Source organism: Gorilla gorilla, chromosome 14 (assembly GCF_029281585.2).
Source record: "Gorilla gorilla gorilla isolate KB3781 chromosome 14, NHGRI_mGorGor1-v2.1_pri, whole genome shotgun sequence".
NCBI classification, from domain to species: domain Eukaryota; kingdom Metazoa; phylum Chordata; class Mammalia; order Primates; family Hominidae; genus Gorilla; species Gorilla gorilla.
Genome location: NC_073238.2, coordinates 79994336 through 80000950, shown reverse-complemented (window position 1 = coordinate 80000950; position 6615 = coordinate 79994336). Strand labels below are relative to the sequence as shown.

Here is a 6615-nt window from a genome sequence, read left to right as displayed (position 1 = left end):
AATTTCTTCTTTAGCACTACATTTTTGAAAAGTAATTATTAAAATATGTGGCATTAAGTCTGTTTTTATTATAAAACTTTCATATTAACTAAGAATTGTCTAGGTTGTCAAGGGAATTTACCAATTTGTGTCAATCATTCGGCTTCATAATTAAGTTTGATTCTCTTTTTGAGATTTTCATATAAAATCTGCAGTTTTCTGTCATGGGGGAAAAAGAAACTAGATCTTAGATACATTATATTGGTGATTAGCATGCATCCTTAAAAAATACAGTAGGAAATCACTGGTTTGTTATAAATTATCTCAAAGTATGCTGGTCAATTAAGCATCATGATGCTGAATAGCAGAATATTTTAATTCCAGGTACAGATCTTTTTATAGAAAACAAACTCACGTGAGGTGGAAAATGATGATATTCTTCTAATAAGAGAAAGCTCAGAAATCAGAGCTGTGAGAGTGAAACAGAAGGAAAGTTATGATTTAAAGACGGGTAGGCATGATGTGATGAGAAGCGCATTTTACTTCTGTGGTATTGTTTTCTGAAAATTTATTCACTCCAGTTAATCATGAGAAACAGCAGAAAAACCCAAACTGAAGGATATTCTACAAAATGTTTGATCAGTATAATTCAAAAGTGTCAAGCTTACAAAAAAATAAATAAAGAGTGAGAACTCATAACTGGAGAACACTAGAAAAAAAATGTAACATGGTATCATAGATTAAATACTGAAACAGAAAAAAAGGATATTAATGGAAAAGCTGATAAAATCAGAATGAAGTCTGCAATTTGATTCACAGCATCATACGAATGTGAATTTCTAAGTTGTGATAAGTGTTTCATGGTTGCCTACAATGTAAACCTTAGAGAAACATGAGTAAATGGTAAGAACTCACTATAAAATTTTGCAACTATTCTGTAAATATCAAAATAATAATAATAAAGAGGAAATAGTAGCAAAACAAATGAAAACAAGGGAGTAATACAAAGAGTGGAAATAAATTAAAATGGAACAAAGGGGACCAAACTACATAGACACAAATTAAAACTGCAACATTACCTAAATATTTCTTAAAGATACTAAGCTTTACATATAAAGATTATAGAAATTCATATCTACCTTGATTTTAATGACATAATGTGTATATTAAGATTAATCTGGGTTGTTGTACATTTTCTGTATATTTCTGAATTTGCACATTGCCAGAATGAGTAACTGGCTTTGCATTATAATTAACTCCTTGAGAAATTTATTTAGAGGAATAAAACAATATATTTTGCTAAGTCATAGAATGGACAACTCAGTTATGCTTCATGTTATCTTAATAGGGAGTATGTGAGTGAGAGGGTAACAGATATACAAATCACATCCTAGGGTTAGACTTACTGGGAAGATCACATGGGATCAGAAATGGAAGTCAAAGTTTCTGTTATCAAATTTTGGTGACTCCAAAAGGACAGGAAAGATCAGAGATAAGCACTAAATGAGAACAATAAATAAGCAAAAAGGGATGTCCTACCGATTTCAATATTCAGTGAGTCTATAAGAAGGACCTGAGCCACCGAACCTGGCCAAAATATTGGATTCTAATTAAAGAGTAGAATGAGGAGGGGCACAGAGGACAGCCTCCGAGGGGAGGCCGCACTGCAAGCATCCCTGGAGCGGGGAAGGTATGCACTGGATGGATGTCAGCAGGCGCTGCACGGGGAGCTGAGCACTGCTAGGAAGAATCCAGTGAGTGATGGAGTTTATATCTCCTGATGATGATGATGCACAGCCTTCAGTGGCGGACATTTAATACGTGGAACACCGGGTCCAGGCTGCAGCTGCGGGACTCAGAGGCAAAGCTTGAGTGGCTCAGGAAGGACGAAGAGCCACCCTTGAAAGAAGAGGCAGCCTCACCGGCGTTAGCGGCCCCACCACTGCCACATCTGCCAGGAAAGAATGCTGCTAGCGACATTTAAACTGTGCTCCAGGAGCTCCTACAGACACATGCGCAACATGAAGGGGCTGAGGCAACAGGCTGTGAGGGGGCATCAGGCAGGAGCTGAACCGGAGGGCCCTGGGGGCCCCATCCCAAGCGCCTGAATTAACCAGGTTCCGCGGCTGAGCTCTCTGCTTGGTTCTCTGCTGGAAGAGACTCTCTACCCGGGTGCGGTGGCTCACGCCTGTAATACCAGCACGTTGGGGGGCCGAGGTGGGCAGATCACGAGGTTAGGAGTTTGAGAGCAGCCTGACCAACACGGTGAAACCCCATCTCTACTAAAAATACAAAAATTAGCTGGGAGTGGTGGCGCGGGCCTGTAATCCCAACTACTCAGGAGGCTGAGGCAGGAGAATCGCTTGAACGGGGGGGGGGGGGGGGGGGGGCGGGGAAGACTCTCTACAGTGACCAGGAGCTGACCTATCTCCAGCAGGGGGGAGGAGGCCATGCAGAAGGCCTTGGGCATCCTTAGCCCTCAGCAACCACGAGGGCTGGAAGAAGGAGAGCCAGCAGGACAATGGGGATAAAGTGATGAGTAAAGTGGTTCCAGATGGGGCAAGGTGTTCCGGCTGGAAGTCGTGGTGGACCAGCCCATGGAGAGGCTCTACAAAGAGCTCGTGGAGTGCATGGAGGCAATAGGGGAGTGCAACTCCAATATCAAGGAGATCAAGGTCTTGCAGAAGATGATCAGAAAAGATACATTCATTGCCCATGACCTGGCTGCAGAGCCAGCAGGAAACCTAGTGGGGCCCTGTGACTTTGTGAGCATGTGCTGTGCCAAGTGTCAAGGCTCCACCTGTGTGCTGGCTGGCATGGCCACAGACTTTGGGAACATGCCCAAGCAGAGGGGTGTCATCTGGGGGGAGCATGGTCCCACTTGCATGGTGCTTCACCTGGTGACTGGAAGTCCCTCCAAGACCAAACTTACATGACTGCTCAGCATCAACCTCAAGGGGTGGCTGCCCAAGAGCATCATCAACCAGGTCCTGTCCCAGACCCAGGTGGATTTTGCCAACCACCTGCACAAGCGCCTGGAGTCCCACCCTGCCTCTGAAGCCAGGTGTTGAAGGCCAGCCTGCTGTTCCCAAGTGTGTCCAGCTGCACTGGTATGCACGCTTATCAGGAGAATCCTTGCTGGAAGCCTGCAAGCTTAAAATCTCCATCTGGTGACAGGGGAATAGGTGGGGTTAGTGTTTAGAGTATGATACTAGGATTCAGATTGGTAAAAGTTTTTAGTACCAAGAAAACAAGGATGAGGCTCTTTGATTAAAAGGTAACTTCATTCACTGACTAGCTATGACATGAAGGTTAAGGATCCTAAAATAATTGTAAAACTTTTTTTCTGGGCCCTTATGTGCCCACCTAAAACCATCTTTAAAATGCTAGTGGCTGATATGTATGGGGGGATGCTAGTCACAGGGCCTGAGGAGTCTTGCTTTATGGGCTGGAGAACCCCATGCCCTGAAGGCAGAGCATGTGCACAAAGCAGAATCTTAGAGGGTCTCCTGCAGCCCTCCACTCCTCCAAGTCGCTGCATGGCAACACCAGAGAACAAGCAGCACCCCACAGTGGGTACCTTCCAGAAATATAGTCCAAGCTTTCTCTATGGAAAAAGACAAAACTAATTAGTAAATAGGTTTCCCTATTGAGTACATAGGCACCAGTCAGAAAAAAAAATCATAATTCACACACAAACACACACACACACACACACACACACACACACAAAACAAGGACCTGAGTTCAGAAAATGAAGCCTGTAATCACACACTAAAATGAAAACAATAAATCATGTGTAAACAGTTAATAAATGAATAAATGTATTGCTTCTATAGCCTTGTGATATGGTTTGGCTGTGTCTGCACCCAAATCTCATCTTGAATTCCCATTTTTTGTGGGAGGGGCCTGGTGGGAGGTAATTGAATCATGGGGGAGGGTCTTTCCCATGCTGTTCTAATGTTAGTGAATAAACCTCACTAGATAGGATGGTTTTAAAAACAGGAGTTTCCCTGCACAAGCTTTTTGCCTGCTGCCATCCATGTAAGATGTGATTTGCTCCTTCTTGCCTTCCACCATGATTGTGAGGCCTCCCCAGCCATGTGGAACTGTAAGTCTCTTAAACTTCTTTCTTTTGTAAATTGCCCAGTCTCAGGTATGCCTTTATCAGCAGTGAGAAAGCAGACTAATAGACCTTGGGTTTTGTTATTTCAATCCCTGCTCATGCCCTGGGCTGGAAATCTAAAAAGGTCTTATGAGTTATGTAATTACTGTTAAGTAATATAAGAATCTCACATCAATAATTAATAAGTCTACAATGAAATAAATCAACACATATACACATGCATGTACACACACATGCGTGCACACACACAGATTTAGTTAGAAATAAATGTTCTTCCCCAGTTTATTCTACTGTGTATTAGCCACCAGCAATCTCCATTATTTCTGACACTTCCAAAATCTGAGGGAGGACAAAAATGTGCCAAGAGTATATGAAAAACATTTCTTTTCTCTTAATAAAAAAATTAGTTAATATAAGTAGAAGCACAGGTATAGGACACAATTCAAGATCTGGTGATCCACTGGCTCATTGATATCTCAAGGAACTCAGTATCTTTATCTCTGTGCTGTACCATCTGAGGTGTCAGAGCAATTACTCTGAGTTATCAGACAGCAGCCAGTAGCAGTCAAGTCTATATGCTGCCTTATATACAGTGGGAGAGAATACATTTTTCTATACTTCCCCAGCAGGCATTCTAAAATTCTTTTTGGCTCCCACCCTCACCTGAAACAACAGCTGTACCCAGAATGAATTTTGTTAAATGGCCAAAGCCTACCAATGTTTACCAGTAAAAGCAGGAAAGGGGTATAAAATCAGTTTTATCCAAGGAGAATGGACTTGGTATTTAGTACTTTCTCTGTCTTCAACTTTTTGGTTGACCATGGACAATTTCTTCAATTCCCTGAACTTAGGGTACTTCATTTTAAAAAATTTAAAGATAAGATTAAGAAGCTTCTGAGATTTCTCAAGAGAATATGATTCTGAAAACTTAGCTTCTGAGAATTTTAATATTTTAATAATTCAACATTTCATATTATGTGATAGACATGGATCTAAAATCTGCAATTACTGATCATAAAAGACAAAAACTTTTTATCTCATGGAACATACATTCTAATGCAGGCAACAGGAATAAGTAAAATTTATAGTAAGTTGCTAATAAAAGACACTAAGTACAAAAACAAAGTATAAAAATATACCAAGAAATGCTGGAGATTTTGAAATAGCATGTGGCAAAAGAAGCCCTTTCATGAGGTGATATGAGAACAAATATTAGGAATGCCATGGTAAATTTAAGAGATTAGTGTCCATAGATCAGACAGAAAGAGACATTATCATGTAGGTGATGGTATCGAGAAGTAAGGAGGACCAGATCTTTGAAAGTCCTTACAGGCCATTAAGAGGTTTATGGTAACAATTTAAATCTTGAGGAAAGCCTATCAGAAAAAAATGGACTGAGAAGAGTCCTTCTTTCTCCAATGTTCAGCAATAAGTTCAACCCTGTGCTCACTCACAAGAAAGCAGTAGAAACTGGACAGCAGGGAATGACATTTTATTACAACCCATGTGTCAACAAAGAGTTAATTGTGTTGCTAAAAGTTCCTGCTGTTTTTAATGCCCAAAAAACAATAAAATGGAATTTATATGTGACATTTTATAAATAATTAAGGACAGTGACTTTTAAGCTGCTTTTGGTCAAAAGGTTGCAATAGCATTACAGAGTTCAAAAAATTTACCAAAAGTAAAATACATGTTCCAGACATTGCTGTCATGGCCCTTGATTCACTTGCCATACCACAAATGTTTTCATCTCTAAAATGCAAAGCACAAATGCCGAGCAAACTGGGCTTGTGAAATTTATGCCTCAGAGTATCGTGATTAGCTGATGTGCAATATCCAAGGAAGGTTTAGTTAATTCTGTAGAGTAGATCCTCAAATAATATGATTTCATTTGACATTGTTTATTATAATGTTAATGAGATAAAAAAGTTGATTCCCAGAGGGCCACCGTCTGGTGAGTGAAGTTTGTACATTCTCCCTGTGTCTGCCTTTGTTTTCTCCAGGTACTCTGGTTTCCTCCTATATCCCAAAGATGTACACATTAGGGCAACTGGTGTGCCTACACGGTCCCAGTAGGAGTGAGTGCGTGTGTGTGTATCTGTGTACCCTGTGATGGGATAATGTCCTGTCTAGGGCTGGAAGGCTGGTTTCCACCTTATCCATGAGATGCCAGGACAGGCTCTAGCCACCCCAGGCCTAGAATAAAGGGTATGGAAAATAAGTACAAATGATTGTCAAGTAAAAATTTGCAAAGTCTACAATAATCACACAAAAGCACGACAATAAATGATATGACACAAAAGTGCTCAGCTAGCTACCACATTTGTTACTGTTTGTTAGTGCTCAGCTAGCTACCACATATGTTACTGTTTGTTTTTGAAACTTCAAAGAAAAAACATTCTTAATCATATTTTCAAATTAAAATAAAATATGTTTCTATTTTTTTCAGCACACATTGACTTTAATAGATTTTTCTTTCTGGTCACAATTTCCTTAGCATTTCCATTAAC

At 40.5% G+C, this 6615-nt stretch overlaps 1 pseudogene; it reads left to right on the top strand.

Annotated features, from left to right (window-relative positions):
* The first annotated feature begins 1943 nt into the window (after nucleotides 1-1943).
* Nucleotides 1944-3050, top strand: LOC101150780 (steroidogenic acute regulatory protein, mitochondrial-like; annotated as a pseudogene).
* The last annotated feature ends 3565 nt before the right edge of the window (nucleotides 3051-6615 follow it).